This window comes from Dermacentor andersoni, chromosome 2, assembly GCF_023375885.2.
Source record: "Dermacentor andersoni chromosome 2, qqDerAnde1_hic_scaffold, whole genome shotgun sequence".
Lineage (NCBI taxonomy): Eukaryota > Metazoa > Arthropoda > Arachnida > Ixodida > Ixodidae > Dermacentor > Dermacentor andersoni.
This window is the reverse complement of record NC_092815.1, coordinates 58,527,585-58,551,764: the sequence shown is the minus strand read 5'-3', so window position 1 is coordinate 58,551,764 and position 24,180 is coordinate 58,527,585. Positions and strand designations below refer to the sequence as shown.

General features: G+C 47.2%; 1 protein-coding gene across 6 annotated transcripts in view; it reads right to left on the bottom strand.

Moving 5' to 3' along the window:
- Positions 1-24,180, bottom strand: part of LOC126542251 (ADAMTS-like protein 5) — a 220,320-nt gene that overhangs the window by 38,628 nt on the left and 157,512 nt on the right. For 3 of the 6 annotated variants that reach the window (XM_055077122.2, XM_055077120.2, XM_055077121.2), the window contains one exon: positions 8,094-8,159. The exons of the other annotated variants lie outside the window; for them this stretch is intronic. The gene's annotated coding sequence lies outside the window, so the exon portion shown is untranslated. The remainder of the gene's footprint in view (positions 1-8,093; positions 8,160-24,180) is intronic. 6 annotated transcript variants of the gene reach the window in all.

Genomic DNA, 24,180 nt, shown 5'->3' with positions numbered 1-24,180 from the left:
TAAGTGCACGGGTGTTTTCGCATTTCGCTTCCATTGAAATGCGGCCGCCGTGACCGGGATTCGATCCCGCGACCTCGTGCTTAGCAGCCCAACACTATAGCCACTAAGCATCTACGACGGGTCTTTTTTTTTATCGTAAAGATGTTACCATTTCCGTTGGATGCCGTCGTTTAAGCTCAGCAATATCGAGAAGATTACGCTACAGACACGTGTACTAACGTTGTGAGTGTGACCATAGGCGAGAATAATCAAATTTCACTTCGATGATTTTGTTATTTGATTAGTTGCTTCCAAAACCAGCGTTTCCGTGCCAGTTGCGTTCTCGTATCCGATAGAATCGCTGGTACTTCACTTGCAAAATGCCATAACCACGAGCACATATGTTATATTGTATAGATCAGTGTAGCATGGGCATTTGCAAGCAAGACCAGTGCGCTCTGACCTGCTAAATTGCACAGGGGAGGAATAATAGATGATGAGGACGGCATGGTGCGTTGCGTACGTAAGGATACCACTACAATTTTGTAGGGAAGAGGGCGCGCGGTGAGGCCTGTCAGGCCGCCACTTGTTGCCTCTTGCATCAAAGTTCCGTTTTCAGCCGCCAGTGACCGCATAACGCACCAGCGCCCGTCCATATATAGGAATCGCCCAAGTCAAAACCGGGGGCACTCAGTAGTGCCACCGTTGAGAGCTCGAAAAATTTAGCTCGAGCGCCTGTCAGAGTCGGACCACGACACCCAACGGTTATAATCGTCGGTGTGCACGGCGTTACTATATTATGCAAGATCTGTGCGTCGCAAAAGGCAATAGCGTTTAAAATGCACTAAGGTAGAAGCAAACCCTGGCGATCGAAGCAACTGTACCGAAAGAAAAGAATATATCTGCGAATAATAAGGGAAGCAACGTTCAGCTTGCTTTCAGCTTTCTGCCATCGTTGAAACGGCTTCAGCCGATCAGTTACTCCACAAAAAAAGACAAAGAAAAGAATAGCTCGTGGCGCCATGGATTCCGTCATTGTCGACACAAAGTTGATATTAGACGGGAGGCAGCGATGGACTCTCAGAGTCTGAGCAAACACGCCAGAACAGTGTGACAAAGGTGCCTTCTAGCATTCATCCGAACACTTGTAGATTGCGTACTCGCTACGCTTCGGGTTTGAAGACTACGCGTAAACCACGCGTTGCCTAGAGGGCCATAAAAGCTCCCGTACATGCGGAAAGGGTCTTTCGTGCGCATGAGCTGCAGCCTCTCTGCGGAAAACCCGAACACGCGAAGGTGACCCTCCCTGGGAGTTGGGGGATGCCCTGGAGCATCAGTAGCCTCACTGTTAAAAAAAGTTCAACAAAAAATAAGCAAGCGTGGTAAAGCGTTCACTTAACGAGCAGTCAAGTCGTAAATGCCAAGCACAAAGGCACCTCGTTCAGGCTCCCTCTACAAAACCGTATACCAACGTTATACAAGATGAACTGCTGGCATCAAGATTGCCTTGACGTCTTGCAGCATTTATTATAACATTACTTAGAAGAAGATATTCAATACTATACCCCGCGACACTTTTCGCCGACACCCCGTCGCTTATTTCCCTTGCGTCTGTTCTCTTTCTTACATGTTTCTTGGATAAGGTTAGCGTTGGGCCCGGGGAGTTGGTCAGGAGGCTGTAAAAACAAATCGTATTGCAACCATACCGCGAGCATTTTCTCTTTTTTCTCTGCCCAAGTTCCATACGGCAGTCATGCGATTCTTAGCACGGACCAAGGAAGCCGGTGTCGCTAAAAAGCTTAAGCAATACACGTTGGTCAGGCCACGCATCTTTCCATTTTTGAAGTACAAACGAAAGCTCGTTTTCAAAGCTGTTCAAAGGTACCTTGTGTTCTTCCAAGTGTCTCACTGAAAGTTGAAATTATTTATCCAGGGACAAGTGAACAAGGGTGGTGCGCTGCAAAACTCCGATAATTGCGAGCGCTGTCGGCGTTGCCCACTTGGTACAAGTGCTTAGTACACGCTGTGGGTGCTGATGTACAAGATGATATTGAACACCCCAATCAATATCTTGTGCACTCAGTCCGCAAAGTTATATTTACCGCCAGGCTATTTTTTCCGCACATCAATACTTCAAGCGACCAAATAAGCCGTGGGATATAGGTCGTGTTGACGATGACATGTTGTACACAGTTCATATTAATTGCATTCTAGAAAAACGAACCCTTCCTCTTCACGTAATTAGTGTCGCCAGGAATGACAACGCGAACACCTACTGCAAGCATCTCTATAAAAAGGAAAGCGTGAAAGATGAAAACAACATGAACAAAATTTGTCGCAGCGGACGAGATTGCGCTTGCTGGAATGAAATTGTGCCGCTCAAAACAAGAAGCTACAAGTACAGCGCACTAATCACGCGACGTAAAGTGACGCCGTGCGCAGAACACTGAAGTCCTCGGAACGGCGCGTGGAACTAAACCTCACAATTACCTTTTAATGAGTACGGCTTACGAACTTAGCCAAGCCAGGAGATGGTGCCATTGACTCAGCCGCCTAGAAAACAGGTTACTGATGAGCCCTTCTAGAGATTTTTTTCTGTGTTTGCTTTCACCACGATACCGCGCAGTCATATTTTTGCTAACAAAACAATCCAAAACAAAGGAAGCTCCAAAAACAACAATGTCCGCAGAAAAAGGAACCTCATTAAGGGAGCTTCGTGTTGGAGATCGAGATTAAAGAATCGCGGCTGCAGGAAATTAACGCAGCGACAAAACGCTGGCTGACTGTCCGGATGAAAGCCAGATCGACGCAAGAAAGAATGCAAAAAATGAATAAATAGATAACCTATGCGGCTTTGTGCCACGCAGAGGTTCGATTGATTGCTTGTCAGGCGCGGGCGTCGCGTCGTGCCTGTTTGGGTGTGTTCCGCTCCAGACGCGTGTCCCTCTGCGATGGCCAAGCGTGACTGCGCCGCAGCACGCACTTCTTATCCGGACAACTAGCAACGCCCGTGGAGCCGTCACGGCTCCACGGGCGTGACGTTTTCTTTGTTTGTTTGTTGGCATCTTTGTTTTCATTCCCCCAGAGCGGCAAATTTTGCCGCCTCTTCTCGAGTCTTAAGCAAGCACCGCGCGCGGGCTCGAAACCGTCCATGTATAATTAAAGGGCCGCCACCCAAGACGTGTCGTGAGCGAGCGATGCGGAGAATAAACAATAACCAGTTAACGAAAAAAAAAGCGAGCAGCAGCTCTGAGAACTCTCGGCCACGTGATACGGGCGGAAGCAGATCGCGTTGAACGTGAACCTGTAATCTGGAAACGTTTTTCGCAATGGCAAAGCCGTGAGGCGAAGGAGACGCGCTCTGGTGCTAGAGGCAGAGCACGCGATGCTCTTACGTGGAGGAACGCGCAGCGTGGGGAATCGAGCGATCGGACTTTCGACTGACGCACGTCAGCTGTATCTGTATATCTTTCGCTGGTGTGCGTGAATATAAGTGCGTCCAATTTTCAATATAAGTGCGTCCCTTTTTCGAGCTTTCGAGAATGATTCCTGCACGGTTACATCAACGATTGCAAACCGGTCTTGCGAAACTCGCTTAATGAGTGAAAAACCATAACCGAAATATTTTCATAATAAATAGGAGAACATTCAAGGCTTTTCGTATCAGAAATGCAGCGAACAAGTGAGTAAGCAACCCTTTCACTGGCACTCAGCCGTAAAAATATTAGCTATCTTGAGGAAGGCTTGGGAGTGAACACGAGTCCTTTGGTTGACGTGTCTGTCTAAAGAATGTACCTGTTTCAGAAAGTGTGCTTGAAGAATGTGCAGCTGGGACGAATGTTGCGCATTGGTAACGTCTTCATTGTATAAATACTGCGCTGTGTAATCAGTAAGCGCCAGTAGAAGTTAGTTCTATCTCTTGTCTGTTTCAGCTCGACCGTCGTCTCTTGATGCTCTTACGTTTGCCAGCACCAACTAGCATAATGTTCTGTATTAACCAAATGGTGACAAATTTCAGCACTCTATAGATTATATACGTAATTCAAGCGAGCTACTTTGGCTTCTTATAAGCTTGCTCTTTCTCTTTCTATTCCCCTTTCCCTTACACGGCCAGTGTAGGGTAGCAAAACGGATGCTCGTCTGGTCGACTTTCCTGCCTTTCTTCTCCTTGCTTTCTCGTCACTTGCTCTTTTGACACTACCTTATCAAGGCAGTACACATATAGGCTGAATTAGTGAACAAGTTGATTCGTTTAAATCGCATTATCTTGCATGGACTCCAACTTGGAATATTAATTCTAAGGGAATTACTTGCTCTCAAAGTTACGCCCTAGGACTGAAGCACCGTTGTGATCCTCCAGTTATTTACTGCACAAATAAATTAACTAGATGTAAACGACTTTTTATCCGAACGCTAGCGAACCGCGTGCTTTTACCCGTTCCGAGCATCGGCACTGAATAAACCACCTCATGGAAATTAATACCATGCTACTTAACCCATGGGCCTACATTTCCGCAGATTCTCAGCTCTTTTCGTCTTTCTACGCTAAATGTCAACTGCGTGTTTCTCTTATAACCTGCCTTGAAGAACGATTTATAGCGTGCACATTGATCAGTAAATACAGCATGACATAACGGACAACTGCTTGTAACGTTACTACATTGGGCAGTGAATACGCAAGTATTTAGGTACGCATACGATATAGACATTCTGTAGACTCATGTGGGAACTTTACATTGTAACAACTTTTGCCAGGGAAGAAATAGCGAGGGGCTGAGATGAGCACATAGGCTGAGAACTAATGAACAAAGTGCCAGGAAGCAGCTTTAGATATAAAGATTCCCCGCTTTTGTTGCTTGTTAGCTAAGGCAGGATACAAACACGGTCACTTAAAGCCAATCAACCGCGCGACAAGGGCGTTCTGCAACGAAGCTGCAGGCTTCGACATCACAGCCGTTGCGGTTTATCGCCAGTGCAGCGAATAATTCAATGTCCGCAGTTTTCGACCTAATTAGCGAATTTTCCCCAACGGCCGTGCAACGCGCAAGGTTGAAGCATTCAATTCCCCCCAGCTCAAGCGAACGCATTCTACAATATATTCTTTGACGAAAAGGGAAAGAAATCGCAAAGAAGATTCCCAAACCTGGAAATGTAAACGAGTTGACGTTCGCAGTTTTCAAACAGTGTCTCGCGAAAGCGAGAAATCTAATTAGGAAACCACTGCAAAAAAATAAAGATGGCGTAAAGAAATCGGCGCAAGACTTATTTGCATTCCACCACAAGCCGATATAGCGAGAAAGTGCGTCCCGAGAATAAAAGAAGTTTCCTGTCGGAACGCGAAAGAACATTGACAGTGGCCAAATACACTCAACTTTCTTATGAAAGCTTTTAATTCTCTCGCGCGCCAAAGGAAGCCCAGAATCGACACTCAATATTTCTCTTCTGCTACCACTTTGCGCAAGGTGACAGAGCGCAGGCGCAGAAGTGAAAGGGTGAGAACAGCGACGCAAGATAATGAAAAAAAAAGCTTTGTTCCACGCTACTGAAAGCACTTTGCACGGAGGCTCGGGCCCCTACGTGTACCGGTGTAAATATTTCGCCTCCGCAGCTGCTTTCGCACTTTCGCCGCTAGCCGCCGCCATACATCACGCGGCGGGCTGTATGCGCATTGAATTGGCTCCTGTTCAATATAAATGCAAAACGCCCCGGCGTATTTTTTCCGATTGGCTGAGGCCTAACCAAGCGAAGTGTAAATCTGTGGATTCTGTCGGCACCGTGTGCTGGCGCGAGCCCGCTCCGCATGCGATGCCCGGTGCGGAAAGCACGTCGGGACACCGTTTGATTTCTGCCCTCCCCCCCTTTTTTTTTTCTTTTGCCAGCGCCAGCGTAAGGCGTCCAGCTGGGACTCGAATTCTGCAAGCGACACATATACGGCTTGGCTGTCAGAAGTGACGCAGCGGTTTAATAAAGTTTAGGGAGGCCGGAAACCGCTTACAGGAATGAGAAGGAGTTAGAGGATTGCATTATAAGACAGAAGAGAATTTGATACAGTTACCACACTCAGACTTTTTTTTTTACTTTTAGTTGCCTCCTTGGGCAATACTCTGCTTTCGACATACACACGTGGTGCACGGCGGAAGGAACTCGGAATAAATTTAACCCAGCTGGAGTCGCTCTAAAAGTTGCGTCCAACTTCGGTACTGCAGAGCTTATATTTATTGTATTTCTCACCCCTAAAATGCAGCCGGGGGGGGGGGGGGGGGGGGGGCGTCGAAGCCGTCATATTTTTCTCGTCATCAGAACTCTTTAGCCGTTGCGGAGAGATGGCGGGCGGAAAAGGGTCCAGATATCGGTTTCTCCAAGGATAGAAACGCAATGAAAGGGAATATACGTAAGTGAAAAAAAAAAACGAAAATTTTCTACCTTTCAAACGTAAAGAAGTTGAGCGATGCTAAAGGAAAACTGAACCAGTGTTTAATTTCTATAGTTTTCAGCAGTGGAGCGGTCCACCGGTGGAAACTACCGGAACTATATATATATATACATACATATATATACATACACACACACACACACACACACACATATTATATATATATATATATATATATATATATATATATATATATATATATATATATACACATATACAATATATATACATATATGTATAACAATACAAAAGCTAGGCTCGCATATTCAAGAGTCGGCAGAACGTGCCAAAGCTTGGTGAGGCTGGAATACTCGTAGAAACAAATGAGTCGTCGAAGTGGACAGCAGCACCTATAGCACTGATCGTATATACACAATCACACGTGAATTTTCATCAGCTTGCCGCAATGTGTGCGATCTTCCTCTGAGGCTAATTATATAATTCACGGGGTTTCAGGTTCAGAATTCCCATGGTGAGCTACGAGAATCGTAGTGGATGGCTCGGGGTTATTTTAACTACATGGAATTACTTAAATGGACATTAATGATAAACAATAGATCATTTTAAACAAATCCAATTCACTTTATTTCAAATCACCTTTCGCAAATTTTGCGGGAGGAGATTTAAACTTGGAAGAGAAAACGAACGTTATACTGTTACATTTTAGCTTCGCGCTGAAACCCCAGCGTCGGTGTGTCAGTGTGACGTCAGAGATTTCAATCTTTCTTCGTATTTCGGCCGTTGTGGGTCAGCAAATATTATTCAAACTTGCTAACTTCAGTTTTTCCATTCCATTCATATTCCTTTGTTTATTCATGCTCATTTACATTCCATTTATACTCATATGGCTATCTGTCGACCGCCCCCTACACAAGGGAGGACGGCTCGGAATAGAGGCACCACTGAAAAAACGTTTTTTCACGTCGAGATGGCCGAAGACGCCGCCACAGCGCAAGGCCTGGCCGCCGCCTAAGGAAGAAGAGTGCGGGCCCTCCCACTCCCCTCCTCCTTAAACTCCACCTCCGCCAAAGTAAAGCTTATACTACTACTACTGGAGAGGATATTGCTCGAGTGCACCTGCGAATGTTTACTACAACCGATACCACTTGAAACTGCGATGTCGTCTGCGCATAACACTGTAGCAGCTATCGCGTCGCTGCTTCACATTATGGGCGAAGATGCAAACGTTTACCTCCAACGTTGGAGGCACTGCAAAGTAATCAACGGCAGGTTATCGTTATTTTTCAAAAGTGCATAATCGCTCGATTCTACCAGTAAGAAACCATGGCACCGAGGCTTTGAATTCGAAGAAGCAACTTGAAGAAATGCTTGTAACGCATTTAAACGGTATCTAACAACTGCTAAATATTTTATGCTTTACGGCTTCGTATCATATGTTAATTTTACATATTTTTTTATTTTCTATCTATTCGATCTAGTGTTAATTTTCCAATTTATTGTTACGCTATGTATAACGTGCTTGTATCTTGATTGCTTGATTCTTGGTTGTTCACTCTGCCTTAATTCTTTCATACTTTATTTAACACTTGGTCCCCTTGACATTCTTACTAGGGGACCTTGTAAACTTACATCTGTGTATATATATAACCTGCATGCCAATATATGTAATTAACCACATATTCAAACCTAAATACGCAACGAGCGCTGAAACAAGACTTACCAGTAATCCTACGGGAAAGATGACAGTATGAACTACAGATGAATTCGCTGGTGGATTGTATTCCAGCTGACATGAAAAAAAAGTGCAGCGGTGGCGTAGAGGTAGAACACCCGCCTCGCGTGCAAGAGGTCCGTGGTTCGAATCCCGGTGCCGCGCAATTTTCCACCGGATTAAAAAAAAAAAAAAAAAAAAAAATCCGCGGGTTGATAAAATTGCATAAACAGGCCTGGAGTGTGGCCTGATCCCGGTGACCAGAACCGGTAACGCACTCCCTCACCAGAGCAGGATTGGCCACCCTGGTGCAGTACTTGGCCACAACCTCCTATATGAACACAACAACCAAACCCCGGCCCTCAGTCCCCAGCAGCTGCGAAGCAACTGACCACGGCGGCGGTCAGACCTGCGACGCTGCAGAGGGTGCTAAGAATCCCTGGCTCCGGACAGGCCGCCATTGGAATATGAACCTGGCAACGTTTAACGCTAGAACATTATCTAGTGAGGCGAGTCTAGCAGTGCTATTGGAAGAATTAGAGGGCAGTAAATGGGATATAATAGGGCTCAGTGAAGTTAGGAGGCCAAAAGAAGCATATACAGTGCTCAGAAGCGGGCACGTCCTGTGCTACCGGGGCTTAGCGGAGAGACGAGAACTAGGAGTCGGATTCCTGATTAATAAGAATATAGCTGGTAACATACAGGAATTCTATAGCATTAACGAGAGGGTGGCATGTCTTGTTCTGAAACTTAATAAGAGGTACAAAATGAAGGTTGTACAGGTCTACGCTCCTACATCCAGTCATGATGACCAGGAAGTCGTAAGCTTCTATGAAGACGTGGAATCGGCGATGAGTAGAGTGAAAACAAAATACACTGTACTGATGGGTGATTTCAATGCCAAAGTAGGCAAGAAGCAGGCTGGAGACAAGGCAGTGGGGGAATACGGCATAGGCACTAGGAATAGCAGGGGAGAGTTATTAGTAGAGTTTGCGGAACAGAATAATATGCGGATAATGAATACCTTCTTCCGCAAGCGGGATAGCCGAAAGTGGACGTGGAGGAGCCCGAACGGCGAGACTAGAAATGAAATAGACTTCATACTCTGCGCTAACCCTGGCATCATACAAGATGTGGACGTGCTCGGTAAGGTGCGCTGCAGTGACCACAGGATGGTAAGAACTCGAATTAGCCTAGACTTGAGGAGGGAACGGAAGAAACTAGTACATAAGAAGCCGATCAATGAGTTAGCAGTAAGAGGGAAAATAGAGGAATTCCAGATCAAGCTACAGAACAGGTATTCGGCTTTAACTCAGGAAGAGGACATTAGTGTTGAAGCAATGAACGACAATCTTGTGGGCATCATTAAGGAGTGTGCAATAGAAGTCGGCGGTAACTCTGTTAGACAGGATACCAGTAAGCTGTCGCATGAGACGAAAGATCTGATCAAGAAACGCCAATGTATGAAAGCCTCTAACCCTACAGCCAGAATAGAGCTGGCAGAACTTTCGAAGTTAATCAACAAGCGTAAGACAGCTGACATAAGGAAGTATAATATGGATAGAATTGAACAAGCTCTCAGGAACGGAGGAAGCCTAAAAGCAGAGAAGAAGAAACTAGGAATAGGCAAGAATCAGATGTATGCGTTAAGAGACAAAGCCGGCAATATCATTACTAATATGGATGAGATAGTTCACGTGGCTGAGGAGTTCTATAGAGATTTATACAGTACGAGTGGAACCCACGATGATAATGGAAGAGAGAATAGTCTAGAGGAATTCGAAATCCCACAAGTAACACCGGAAGAAGTAAGGAAAGCCTTGGGAGCTATGCAAAGGGGGAAGGCAGCTGGGGAGGATCAGGTAACAGCAGATTTGTTGAAGGACGGTGGGCAGATTGTTCTAGAGAAACTGGCCACCCTGTATACGCAATGCCTCATGACTTCGAGCGTACCGGAATCTTGGAAAAACGCTAACATAATCCTAATCCATAAGAAAGGGGACGCCAAGGACTTGAAAAATTATAGACCGATCAGTTTACTGTCCGTTGCCTACAAAGTATTTACTAAGGTAATTGCAAATAGAATCAGGAACACCTTAGACTTCCGTCAACCAAAGGACCAGGCAGGATTCCGTAAAGGCTACTCAACAATAGACCATATTCACACTATCAATCAGGTGATAGAAAAATGTGCGGAATATAGCCGACCTTTATATATAGCTTTCATTGATTATGAAAAAGCGTTTGATTCAGTCGAAACCTCAGCAGTCATGGAGGCATTGCGGAATCAGGGTGTAGACGAGCCGTACGTAAAAATACTGAAAGATATCTATAGCGGCTCCACAGCCACTGTAGTCCTCCATAAAGAAAGCAACAAAATCCCCATAAAGAAAGGCGTCAGGCAGGGAGATACGATCTCTCCAATGCTATTCACAGCATGTTTACAGGAGGTATTCAGAGACCTGGATTGGGAAGAATTGGGGATAAGAGTAAATGGAGAATACCTTAGTAACTTGCGCTTCGCTGATGATATTGCCTTGCTTAGTAACTCAGGGGACCAACTGCAATGCATGCTCACTGACCTGGAGAGGCAGAGCAGAAGGGTGGGACTAAAAATTAATCTGCAGAAAACTAAAGTAATGTTTAACAGTCTCGGAAGGGAACAGCAGTTTACGATAGGTAGCGAGGCACTGGAAGTGGTAAGGGAATACATCTACTTAGGACAGGTAGTGACTGCTGATCCGGATCATGAGAGTGAAATAATCAGAAGAATAAGAATGGGTTGGGGTGCGTTTGGCAGGCATTCTGAGATCATGAACAGCAGGTTGCCATTATCCCTCAAGAGAAAAGTTTATAACAGCTGTGTCTTACCAGTACTCACGTACGGGGCAGAAACCTGGAGGCTTACGAAAAGGGTTCTACTTAAATTGAGGACGACGCAACGGGCTATGGAAAGAAGAATGATAGGTGTAACATTAAGGGATAAGAAAAGAGCAGATTGGGTGAGGGAACAAACGCGCGTTAATGACATCTTAGTTGAAATCAAGAAAAAGAAATGGGCATGGGCAGGACATGTAATGAGGAGGGAAGATAACCGATGGTCATTAAGGGTTACGGACTGGATTCCGAGGGAAGGGAAGCGTAGCAGGGGGCGACAGAAAGTTAGGTGGGCAGATGAGATTAGGAAGTTTGGAGGGTCAACATGGCCACAATTAGCACATGACCGGGGCAGTTGGAGAAGTATGGGAGAGGCCTTTGCCCTGCAGTGGGCGTAACCAGGCTGATGATGATGATGATGATGACATGAAAAAGAAAGTTGGAGTTCAACATATTATACAGCCTGCAGAAAGACATAACCGGTGTTTAATAACGCCATGACAGCCAATCGAAGTTAAAAACAAAACAAAACAAAAAACCTCAAAGGCAGGGAAGGGCTAGGCGATGTGTTCAGATAGGAAAATTTGCAGGCATATGACGGATTGGGCCTGCGCAGGGCAGGTAAGACCTCTGGGAGTGTTCTCCGCCCAAAAGTAATTAGGATAGGCTAATGACGACAACGACTATACAGCACCAACAAAGGCAGTCCGCTTCCACCGGAGGGCCGCCGGTCAGCCGTTATCTGCATGCTTTCGAACCACAAATCAGATGGGATTAATATTGTAAGAAAGGAACGAGTAACGACGTTCCTTATTTTTTTTATCATGTAGTGTTCGCGCTTCTGAACATCAGACCATCATAACCTGCTGCGGAGAAAGCCTTCTTGCATTACGCTCGTATTTCCACATTGCACGCATTTTTTGAAAATTTACTATTGCAGACGCATCACTCTTCAACAGCACTTGGCATTTATGGCTCGCTGCGAGGATTCTTACTGCCTATCATGAACACAATACGTTCACCGCAAACTGTTGCTGCCCTTCACAGCACTTTCTTTTTCCGCAAGAAAGCAGTCTCATCTGATTTACGCTACGCAGCGGGTTCCGAGCCGTACACTTGTGGCCTCAAGTGTGTGTTTTTATATAAACACGCCCCCTTCACAAGAGCGCGTCTTGCACTTAGCACGCGTGTCTGGTTTCTCTCGCAGCTGAGACGGCGCGCTCCATACGAGATTACGGAGCGAGTGTAACCCAATAAAACAAGGAAGCCCCGCAATATGGCAAGATAAGGCACGCATAATCACGCATCTTGCTCCGCATGGCTGGCGTCTCGCATGACTGCTGTCAACCCCCCCCCCCCTCTCGCTACACCCCCCCCCCCCCCCCCGCTTCTGTGCAAAATAAAAGTGAAACGAGGAGGATAGTAGACGTCAGGAGAACTCCCCATATGTCCCGGTGTGAGCGCAAAAAAGCACGAACTTCGTGGCGCTAGCGTTACGCCTGCCCTTCTTCCGTCCATTGCTGAACGCAATACAGAGAGGCCATTTCCGCAGGCAGTAAGCATAACTTAGTCCAGTGGTCTCATGGGTTTCTGCACAGTGGAAAAGCTGACGTAACTGAAGGCCATTAAATGGAAGCGCTAAGTTGGGCCAGATTAATGGATTAAACTTACGGGAGCGCTTATTGCCCAGTCTTACTATGAGTGGGCAGGTCGGAAAAGCGAGATAATAATGGCAACCGCATCTTATGGTTACGGCACTAGTGCCTCGCGACTTCATTGACTTTGGCGGTGACTTGCAATGACCGACAGGGCTGCACGTTATGGCTGTGGCTGCGAGGAAAACACTGACCGCTTATTGTGCCACTGTATCTTATTTGATGTATAAGGACAATCAACGTCCAATGCGTCGCGGCGACTGGACGATCGTCCGCTGCATTTGCAGACGCTACTGGAACACAGTATCATCGGCACAACAAGCAGTGAAGGCGCTGTTATGCTTTTTGAAAACGACTGGCTTTTGAGATCGCTTTTTGGCGGCGTGGTGCCTTCGGCACGCGTTCAGACATTCACCGCGTCCTCTCGTCCCCCCCCCCCCCCCCCCCTCTTTCTATCTCTTGCTTTCGCTTCGATACGCAAGGTAACCAACCAGACACACTTTTGGTAAACATCCCTGCCTTCTTTCTCGCGCCGCTTAAATGCTTATTAATGAAGGAAGGATATTAAATATTGCATTTGAAAGTAGGCAATGACTCAACCTGGCAAATCCTGCGGCGTTTATTTTTTATTTCTGGCCAGAAATGCACTGTAGGTAGGCGAAAACGCGAAGAAATCCGACATCCTGCTGATGTCATCGGCGCCGTAGTTCCGGCACAAAATTCAAGAAAGGGAAACTTTGAAGAGAGGAAGAATGAAAGAGGGCATACAGAATGTTGAAGCAGTAACCTACTACAATACGCAACATATCAAGGGTTTGTTTCGTATAAGTTTAGAAGACCAATGACTACTGTTCCCGATCATCTTCAGAAGCATACAAAGAACCTATGCTTGATTAGCCGTAAAATGAGATTCAAAAGAGCTAATATTAGCAACTAGTGCATGTCATTAATAGGATATTATGGCGCAAGCGCCAGGAGCGGTTAAAGAGTACCAGAAAGTGGTACGATGTAGTCGACGATGTGGTCAATGTTAAAGATGATGGGGCTGTATGGTGGCCTAAACGCATTCGCTGTAAATTGCGTAAAATATACATGTAAATAAAGATATGACAGTGATACATAAGCTGTACAATCATATGTTGGACAAAAATAAAAGTATGGTAAGAAGGGCTGGTATACCAAATTATGTCACTCAGTAGCACTACTGCTAATTAGGGCCCTAACCACTGCCCCTGTATCTAACGGCTAGACTACCGGACAGTGTGCAGTTCCAACCAGACAGGCACCCGCCGTGGTTGCTCAGTGGCTATGGTGTTGGGCTGCTGAGCACGAGGTCGCGGGATCGAATCCCGGCCACGGCGGCCGCATTTCGATGGGGGCGAAATGCGAAAACACCCGTGTACTTAGATTTAGGTGCACGTTAAAAAACCGCAGGTGGTCGAAATTTCCGGAGTCCTCCACTACGGCGTGCCTCATAATGAGAAAGTGGTTTTGGCACGTTAAACCCCATAATTTAATTTTCATACAGGCGGTAAGAACAGAACTCTTGACAAAAACTCCTATTTGAGAGCACAGTGTTCGCACACTTGCCCTCAAGGGTGACAAAACCAGTGAAAACTTCACTACACAGTTGAAACTACACAGTTGAAGAATGCATCGGCGGCAATAAATGTAACGAGGCTCGCTGCACGCCTGCCACGCAACTTAATACGCGCATGTTTAGAGTTATACAGGCTCACGTCAAGCATTAACAGATTTAGGCATAAAGCGATGCGTGTTCACGGTGACTGCTAAACAATAAAGATATAGTCCATTATATATACGTACTATTGTCTTTCAGTTTAGTAGTTCGTTAGAGGTTATATTACCGGATAATATGCTACGACTACTGTTACGCCACGAGCGCAGATGAAAATTATAAAAGCATTTGTTGCAAAATGCTTCGTAAAGTCAAAACTAATTTTCGAAGTCAAGCTTTTCCTGACCATGACATCTCATTTTAAATTGCAAAGGAAGGTTAACCATATCCATTAGGCACGCAGGAAAAAAATGAGACTTCTCGCTCTTGCGAGACACCTGATGAAAAAATTTTGAACAGGCGACACACGGAGCGCCCAACGATTAAACAATTAAATCTCGGACCTGCGCGAGACCCTTTCTGGCCCCGAAGTTGTGTAAATGGGCGCAGGCCACCGACAAATTCCGGCTGCCGTACTCCCTGTCGTTAAATGTATGCAGCACTGTGGAAGCTGTGGCTGAGGTCGGCAAGCGCAGAGTATTAGGTCTTGAGCTTGGACACGTCGGTTATAGCCATATCGTGGCAAGGAAAACTGTGCGCGAAACAAAACATAATTATGCAGATCCATTGCACATGTCGGAGTTTATATGAAGCGAAGCTTCAGTAAAATGGTTAATGAATTGCTATACAACGCAGATGCGTCGCACATGTTGGAGTCTATACTAAGTGTAGTTTTAGTGAAACATCAATGAATTGCTATACAACGGGGATGCGTAGAATTGCGTTAGCTTTCATCCCATGCAACGTGTAATATTAAGGAATATTTATGTTTATGCACTGCAAAGGCGACAACATTCATGTCATGAAATGCATGACACCGTTCATCACACCGTTCTCGAGCTATGCCGAAATGCAAAGACCCAATCAGGCGAATGTACAGTGTGAGACGCCTAGGAAGCAATTTCATGAGGACAAAGGTGATGCGATGACAGATGTATGCACACAGAAGTACAACAGTATAAGCACATGTGGGGTGGGAGTACGTTACGCAAAAAAAGCTTCGCTGTAAGAGGCGCCAGAAAACCGATGTTGCTGTTCCTTTTTCACTGTCTGGCTCGTGCAGTTTCTTTGTGAGGTTCGTGATTCGTAGTCTGCCTCCATGGAAAACTATACTATTTGGACATTCCAGGTTCTCCTGATGTCTTACAGAGCAATGTATATGCCTCACTCATAGTAAAGTCCGGCTTGACTGTTTAAATACAACGGTTATTTGAGACACTGACCGCACCAGCGTGACTCGCTTTTTTCTTTTTTTGATGCGTAAGCATCAAATTGCCCATTGAGCGAAAAAGCCGGCGTCTCTAGCAGAGAAACAAAACCTAAATTCCTATTGGCTGGGACGCCACATCACGTGCGCAGCTCGACAGAGCATAGCGGGCGAAAAGGTACACCTGCTGGCCCGCTGGCACGCCAGGTGTTGCGTGAGGGGAGAGAAAATCACTGCGAAGCCACATCACCCTCGCTCTCGGATCCGCGCGTTCTTTGTGGGCGTAAGCTCTCGCCTGCGTTCGTACTTCGCCTCGGTAATCGGTCCAAAGAAATTTATAAGAAACAAGATAAATCGGAAAGGGAAAAAAAATGTAATGGACGCTTAAGCTTCGCCTTAAGCGCGGAACGCGAGAGCATTCAAATATGCCCGACTGTTTCTCACGTTTCCCGGCAACTGCAGCTTATAACCGTAATGTTTTCCTGGAAGAACTGGCGCCTAACGCTATGCACGAAGGCGAGCCTTCTGGTTCTTTTTGTTTCTCCCCTACAGCAGGCGCCGCCGCTGCCTCGGATGTGCGGAAGTGAGCGCCATCTGGATCGCGTTGCAAGGAACCGAACGGGGCGCGCCGCTCCTGCTAAGACAGACCTCAAACGGCCGCTGGCAAAGGGGCTTGTGCTTGAGTTTCAGCGTAACAGAATTATGTTTTCTTGTATATTCAAATTGCATTCCGACGCTATCATGTCTGTAGGTTGTGTGTAAGTGAAACATGACGAATTTTTTGACGAATAGTACTTTGAGGTATTCAATTAGTTCAGTAATGCCTATTGCCCACGAGCCGCGCCTGCGTGGATCGGGATGCGTGGTTCGGGATTATTTTACAGCGAAGTGTTTATGGCTTGGGTTCCTGCATTTTTTCGTGTCCGTCAACGAATCTCTGTGAGCAAAAAATTCGCAGTGGCTTAGCTCCGCTATGCCAGGATATACGCAGCGAAAGCTAAGGCATAGCATTGTTAGCCTTGGTTAATCTTGATTGCAAGTCCAGGTTAGTCTGGTTGTCTAGCTATGTTGCGGCGTTTAGCCAGTCATCCGGCGCCCTGTTCGTCTGTTTTGCTGAGCGATTCGTTTCCTCTTCATCTCGTTCCGATGTCGATTCCAGGCCTCCTCTTGCTTATCAGAATTGTCGCTGTCCATACTGCAGTCTCAACTGTGGTTGCGGCGCACGCAAGCTCTCCTTTTCAATCCTCCGACATGTTATCAAGCATGCGACGCAGCTGGCGAAGCGAGCGGAGGCGAACGCAACGACAAGGAACGCGATGCGACGTCATGTGCCTCCTCGGAGCACTGCCACGACGAAATCGCAAGCTCGCGGCCAGTAAAGCTTTCGCTTTAGAAGTATCGTCATCAACAATGGATCGTGCCACTGCTCGCGCGTTCGTCGTCGTCTTCTACCGCAGCTCGCTCGTTGGCGCCCCACGGTGTAAGCGCACAAACGCGCTCCTGCCACTGCTCGCGCGTTCGTCGCCGTCGTCTTCTACAGCTGGCTCCGTTGCCGCTCATCGCGCCAGCGTTCCTATACTGTCCCTTCCTCGGCGAAGGCACTGACTGCACTGGCACACTGCCAGTCAGTGTAGTGATTTCGGTCCCAAATTCCTTGCCTCAATATATCGCGAATTGAAAACACGAAGGCACATAACGAATTGCAAACATGAATGAACGCGGGTGTACACTAATAGATGTGTGTGCGTACCTTTGTTCAAAATTCGGTGCCACCTCTCTGTCGTGTACTACATGGCTTCGCTGGCCATCCACCTTCACAGAATTGAATGGCTGATGATTTTTTACAGCGAAAGCTGTATATGACTAAGCTTCCGTAGTTCTTTTTCGGCGTCCTGCAACAGAAACGGATTTAGCGATTTCTAACAAATCCGTACACAATGAGTTTCATTGCTTGCTTTCTGTGTCATCACGTACGGGTGCACTGCGGTGTCGCAGATGTCAGAATGCGGAACATTAGAACACTCGCCGTGAAAAATAGCGTGACGTGAAGGTTATCGCAGTATATAAGCAGGAGAGGTATCGGCACTAAGAACAGCTGCGTTATCGATGGGGCGGACATGTATAGTTTGTACAGTAGCAATCTTTTTGAGCGTGAACACTGGAGCGCGAGGCTTTCGATATTACCACCACAGTAAAGCGGCGCCTCAAAATATCTGTGCGCATGCGCGGCGAGAGTAGCTCCGCTTCGCGCGCATCACGTCATCGGAGCGCTCGCTTGTCTGCTAACTGTTTTTTGTTTTCTCGGCGGTGACCAAATGATCACTAAGCAAAATCGAGATGTTTTTAGTTTACATGTTGTGTTCCTCATTCTTAGTGTTACGCTAATTACTTGGAAATCGTTACCTAGTTTTGTTTTTCTTTTCTCAACACAATGCAGGAAGCAGGCTAAGTAATAAAAACGTCCGACCTAAATTTTTGGGATTTTCACAAAATATTTAAACATCTGGAGAAGTAACAGCTGCATGTTGCAATTATTAGCTGTTTGAATTTCGTTAATATCTTGTCATATCCCCTTTTGCAGTAACCGATGCTGCCATTCTAGACTGTACTGAGGCAGACACTCGGTTATTTGCTCGATGATGCTCGAACTCTTAGCGACCAACTACCCACAGCTCTCAGCAGTCGCCGAATAAGTATGGTGCCGTAAAATGACTGCTTTTATCAGCCCCCATACATTTTCGCAGGTGTTCATGTCAGAGCCCTTGGCCGGTCAGCGGAGCAGATGGGCCCTACAAGTTTTTAGGTGCTCTTTCTCAACTTTCCCAGTGTGCACCCACGCAAGGTCGTGCGGGAACACAAAATCAGCATCTGGGAAAGCGGTGCGGGTGTAAGAGACGAGCGCGTCGGCCAAGATTTCACTACAGCGAATTTCGCTCTGCGAATTAAGGGCGCCTGCATGCGGGGTAGAGGCTCGAGACCATACATTGACACCGCGCCCCACGTGTTCACGCAAGTGTGTGGACACGTGGGGCTGGCTCGTAACTGCATAGAATTTTTTAAATTCAGTCCTTCACACAAAATAAAGTCCCTTCAGAAAAAGTTCTTACCATGTCCTTCATGCTCGCCGCACTCGCACACGTTGGTTTTGACGTATTAAAATGTTCACTCGTCGAGGAGAATACTCGACCCCAGTCATCGGAAATCCACGAGCCGTGCGCTTCGGCAAATTGCAGTCGTGGCGCCTTGTTCGAAGCAGTGAGGACGGGATTTTGAGCAACCACAGAACTTCGCGGACCAGCACTCCTGAGGCGTCGCCGTATGCTAACAGAAGCGTCCACATCCAGCAGCTCCCGCACTTCCGTCGCAGACTGAAACATTTTCTCCACGGCTGCAGCTGCCACAAGCGCGTGCTCTTCATCCGTCATTGCCCTTGGTCGACGCTTATGTGGGGCGTCAAAAATGCGGCTTCCCTTGCTCAACACTTGAATAATCCTCGTGACAGTCTTTAGCGGCCTCAGCACGAGGGCACCGATAGTGCGCCGAGAATATCCAGTGAGAGAATGTTGGACAATATCTCGCCTCTCTTCTTAACAACGCGGGCCATGCTGAGGTTCAACAGCTGCTCTGACCAATGTGGTAATGTGAACAAATATATATACCACAAGTATAATACGCATGCCCGGCAATAGACTAGCCACAGACGAACAATGATTTTCAGAATGTCGGAAAATAATAGCATAGTTTCAAGTTTACTTATACATTGTGTGGAACGTAAAGTTCAACATTATTACCGCTCTTGAAGCCTATGGCTTCTTGTGGCGGTGCGCGTGTAGCAGATGACGCGCGTACTTGCGTGACGCATTGCGCGCGAAGATAGAATTTTCGCACACCAGACGAACAGCGCGCATGCGCAGGGCCTCAGCGCTGCCGCTAAACTGCGCTGGCAGTACGGAAAGCCACGCGCTCCCGTTGTTCACGCTCAAAAAGATCGCGACTGTACACCCGAAGAACAACATCCTTACGAGGAGCGCCGAACTGCAACGAGAATGGAAACAGGGCGCCGGCGCGAAACGACCACCGACGAAGTATGTTCCTGCAATGCTGAACTAGCAAATAACCATTCCAATCTGTGAAGATGGAATGGCAGCGAACGCACTTTGCTTTTCGTCTGACATCTTTGACTGTCGTCAGCTTTCGCTGCCATTCCATCTTCACGGAGTGAAATGGTCGTCATTTTTCTCATACGGACATCGCCGCCGACGCCAGACTTTCTGCGACACTGGGCCCTTAACGCTATCGCGTTAAGACATTGGTGCTAGTGAGTTTCGAACCCAAGACCCCCACGCTCAGAAGCCGACTCTCTTACACATTGGGCTAAACCAGCGCCTGGCCTGTGCACTCGGCTTTATGACATACTATTTCGACAGATATTTCCATTGCCAAGCCCAGCGTGACGAAAGCGGTGACGTCAAAATCACCGTGGCTTACTCGGTAGCATCCCCACTAGATTCTATGGCAATAGGGCAAGGTAGTATGGCGTCATGGATCGAAAGTGCACCGGCCTTGCGCTATCTAGGAGGAGTTCGCTAAGCGTCTCAACGCACTCGCTTGCCCACGAGGAGTTCATAAATCGAAGGACCGCTCAGCGGCGTTCATTTGGACATTAATACTTTTGCATTCACAACTCGCAACAACTGCTTAGGTGTGATTTGACGTTTTTCACATATCTTCATATTGATATCCTCCCCTTGCGCAATAATTTCAAAAGACATTGCTTACTGTGGAATTTGCCAATTCGCAAAAAAAAAAAAAAAATAAATGAAGCACACACACAAAGATATAGAACAAAGAAACATCAGAAGGAAAGTAAAGTTACTGTTTACCCGATCTGGTTTTTTGATCGTGCCATTGGCGACCATGTAAACTGGTAGACCACTTCCTGCAACCGGGCTCTAATTTGCCGACTCCATGCACTATCGCTGCACAGTTCTCGGAGTGGGAAGCACACGTGCGCACGTCGTGGGCGCGGCAGAGCGCGGGAATGCAGCGTCCGACCGTTCCTTCCCGCCCTTCTCTCGCCCCTACTGCGCGGAGCCCCGGCTAAGCTTGCGGTACAGGGAGCGGTCGAGGAGGAAGAAGGGAATTCAGGAGGAAGTGCGACCATTAGCGGCCGCGCTACCATGCCGGCCGCGTAGCGCACAGCGGACTGCAGCAACGGTGGCGAGTTCGCAACGGCGCGCTAAAGCGTCGCTCACTGTGTTACACCGGAGGGCACACCACGGCCGATCTGTGCCCTAGCTTCCAGACCCGGCCGTTGCAGTCGGAATCATTATAAGCCCCGCGGCGAATGCACCGACTGCCCGGGCACGCGTCTCGCAGTTACCGAGCAGCGGTGGCGCCGCCGGTTTTGGTGAACGGAAGGAAGAGGTCGAATTCAGTCTGGTAACATAGTTGCGACACGGCGGAAAGACGACGATATGCAACGAGCACGCGGAGAAATGACTGGCTTCAACGTTTTTCTTTTTTTTTTTCGCATGCGAAAACGCGCTGAAGGCGCGCCGACGGCTCGATTTGTTTTGGGGCAAATTTGCGAGGCCGGAGGAAAGCGCGGAGCAAATGGGATGGAAACAGTCATTAAGGCAAAGTAGCGAGCAGGTCGGGGAACCGGGTGGGGAAAGGAATTAAGCTCTTGCAAGTTGGGCGAGACGTGTCTAAACGAAGCCTACGCGGGGCCACCGCGTCCGCGTTTTCTCAAAGCGAACATACAAGATTTCGGCGACTACAAACGCGGGCGACTATGAACCGCGCCGATTCGTGCAGCGCGCCGTCTAGCGTTTGAATTCTGTAGGAGACTAGGAGACGTCTTTGTCGCGCTGATTACGCCCGCCACTAAGAATGACCCAACCTAACCTACCGAGTAATGGCATTCGGTGGCTATGGCGCTTTCCTGGGCGAAGTTAATGTCGGCCAGCTGCCCATGTTTCCCCTACGATTTAACTTAATATTTTACCATAAAACAGACTTCTGAAACACCATCTCGGAATGATGAAAGCCTGCACATTTGAAGGAACAAGCAAAACAACCAGTGATCACAGTTGCTAATGTCGCGATGTGAAGCAGCTTTTTTCAAGGCATTCGTAAACTGCTCTATTTGATCATGGATATAAAATAGAAGTTTAAAGTAAGAAACATTAAGAAAAAGCACGCCGACACGATGTACTGTTTAAGGGATTTTAAATGTATAAATGTTAAAGTGCGAAGCTTGTTTGAGTTAGCAAGGTAGCAGCAGTATAGAGGATGACACGCCTACGACCTCGTCGCCTGCAGCTGTTAGCTTTGACACACGAATGAAGGCCCTGTATGATGCCCGTCGAGGGAAGAATGTCGATGAGAGGCGTATGGCATATAAAAGTACGGCACCTATCGAAATACATTTAGGGCTTCTATACTTGTTTCTCAGTTGCACATGGCCATTCCGGAGATTGGCCAAGAGCACATACCCAATGGAATATACCCAGTGTTATAAGAATGTAGTGGCCTTATCATAATATGAAACTCAGAGGCATTCAATATTATGCGCTATTCTAAATGATTAAATATGGGGTTTTACGTGCCAAAACCACTTTCTGATTATGAGGCACGCCGTAGTGGTAATCTCCGGAAATTTCGACCACCTGGGGTTCTTTAACGTGCACCCAAATCTAAGAACACGGGTGTTTTCGCATTTCGCCCCCATCGAAATGCGGCCGCCGTGGCCGGGATTCGATCCCGCGACCTCGTGCTCAGCAGCCCAACACCATAGCCACTGTGCAACCACGGCGGGTTATGCGCTATTCTACTAGGAGGTATATGTGCTTTAGAAACACCCATTAGCCGACATTACATGTACATGTATTATGTGGGGACTTATTGTCTGACTACGCAGAACACTGGTGCGTTCGTTGGATTAGTTCATTTAGGTTTAGGGCTATATATTGCTATAGGTTGTCTATTGGATGAGATAGATGTTATAGTTATGGTATGGATTTCTGCAGAGCGAAGCCCTGATGCGCTGAAGGAAAAGTAAATAAGGTCGAAGGAATGATAAGAGAAGGACAAACACGAGCGCTGACTACTAATTGAGTTTATTTGGCCACAAACAAATATGCACAAGGTGATATGGTTACCGAACACTGCGCCAAACACAACTCCATTGGTTATGTACACTAAAAATTGGGGAGGGGCGGGGTTAGCCAATGAAGTCTTCACTTTCGCATATCACGCGAAAACTTCATTAAGCCGTACTGGTGGTCGAGAAAAGCACAAATTGCGTCTGCAGTGCACAGATAAGGATCGCAGTATGAACGCTTCAGCTTTGGTCTTTGAGTGAGGGCTCCCGAAAACTCGAACCTAACCATTAGAGTCAAACGTACGCCAGCACGGCTCGTCATCGATACTGTCCTCATGACGCACCAATGAGACAAAGTGATCCGCTCCTATAAGCGGAGCGCAGACTACAGGAGATAACACGGCAACAATATCAGAGTCGTGCAAGAGGAACTCCAGGAAACGAGAAAAGGGACGCCGCCAATATCCGTCAACAACGCCGCCGCGCGTTGGATAGCTATAAGCAAGCAAAAAAAAAAAGACCAGATGGCAACCCTTTCTTCGCTGCCGGAACCTATAAGTAGAGCAAAAAAGTGCAAAAAAAAAATATTGTCGAGCAGGAGGCGGTGTAATTTCCTTCTCCCCGCTTCCAAACAGTTTCGAGCCGCGCGGCCCCTGTATTAGTTCGGAGCGACGCTGGCGCAATTATCCGAAAACATTCCCTGAACCACAGGGAATACATGCGCCTCACAATCGCGTCGTCTTCCTTGCCCAGATTCGCGAAATAATAAAAGGAGCAAACTTGGGGGCGGAAGGGGGGGGGGGCGAACGCACGAATATTTCCAGACATCTTGAACGACTATCGGGCTTCGCTAAACTATTTCGGAATAGCTTAAATTGATGCGCCGTTATGTCATTAAACTGACGTCGAAAGAGGACATTCGCGACGAGTTAGCTGGAACTATAGCGCTTCGCGAACGACGCGGCGCCGGGAGCGCCCCTCCCGGCGCGCAGCTCACTTTCAGAGTTTTAGGTGAATGTTTTAATGGGCGCACATGAAGGGATGGCGCAGCCATGCAAAGTTATCTCATTAAAAGGACATTACCTTCGACTTCCTTCCTTGGTCGTGCTGCCCTGCACGCCACTTTTAACGGGAACGACGCCAACTGCGATGCTCGCTTCTGCCGTACCATGTTTTGTATTTTGCATACAGCAGTTTCAGCGTGCCTTGAATAATTAAACTGCGCTCCTGTAGAATTACTGTTTTTTCAGTCAGCGGGTTATATGAGCAACAGGATGATTATGTGGTGCCGTTCGCGTTACGAAAAGTTATGTCCACAGAAGCAGACGCTCGGTGTTTTCCAAAGCGTACATGACCCACGCGGGCTCATCTGAACTAGTAACCATTACCGCGAAAAAAAGAACACCACCCCTAACAACAACAACAACAACAAGAAAAAGAAAAACACTGTT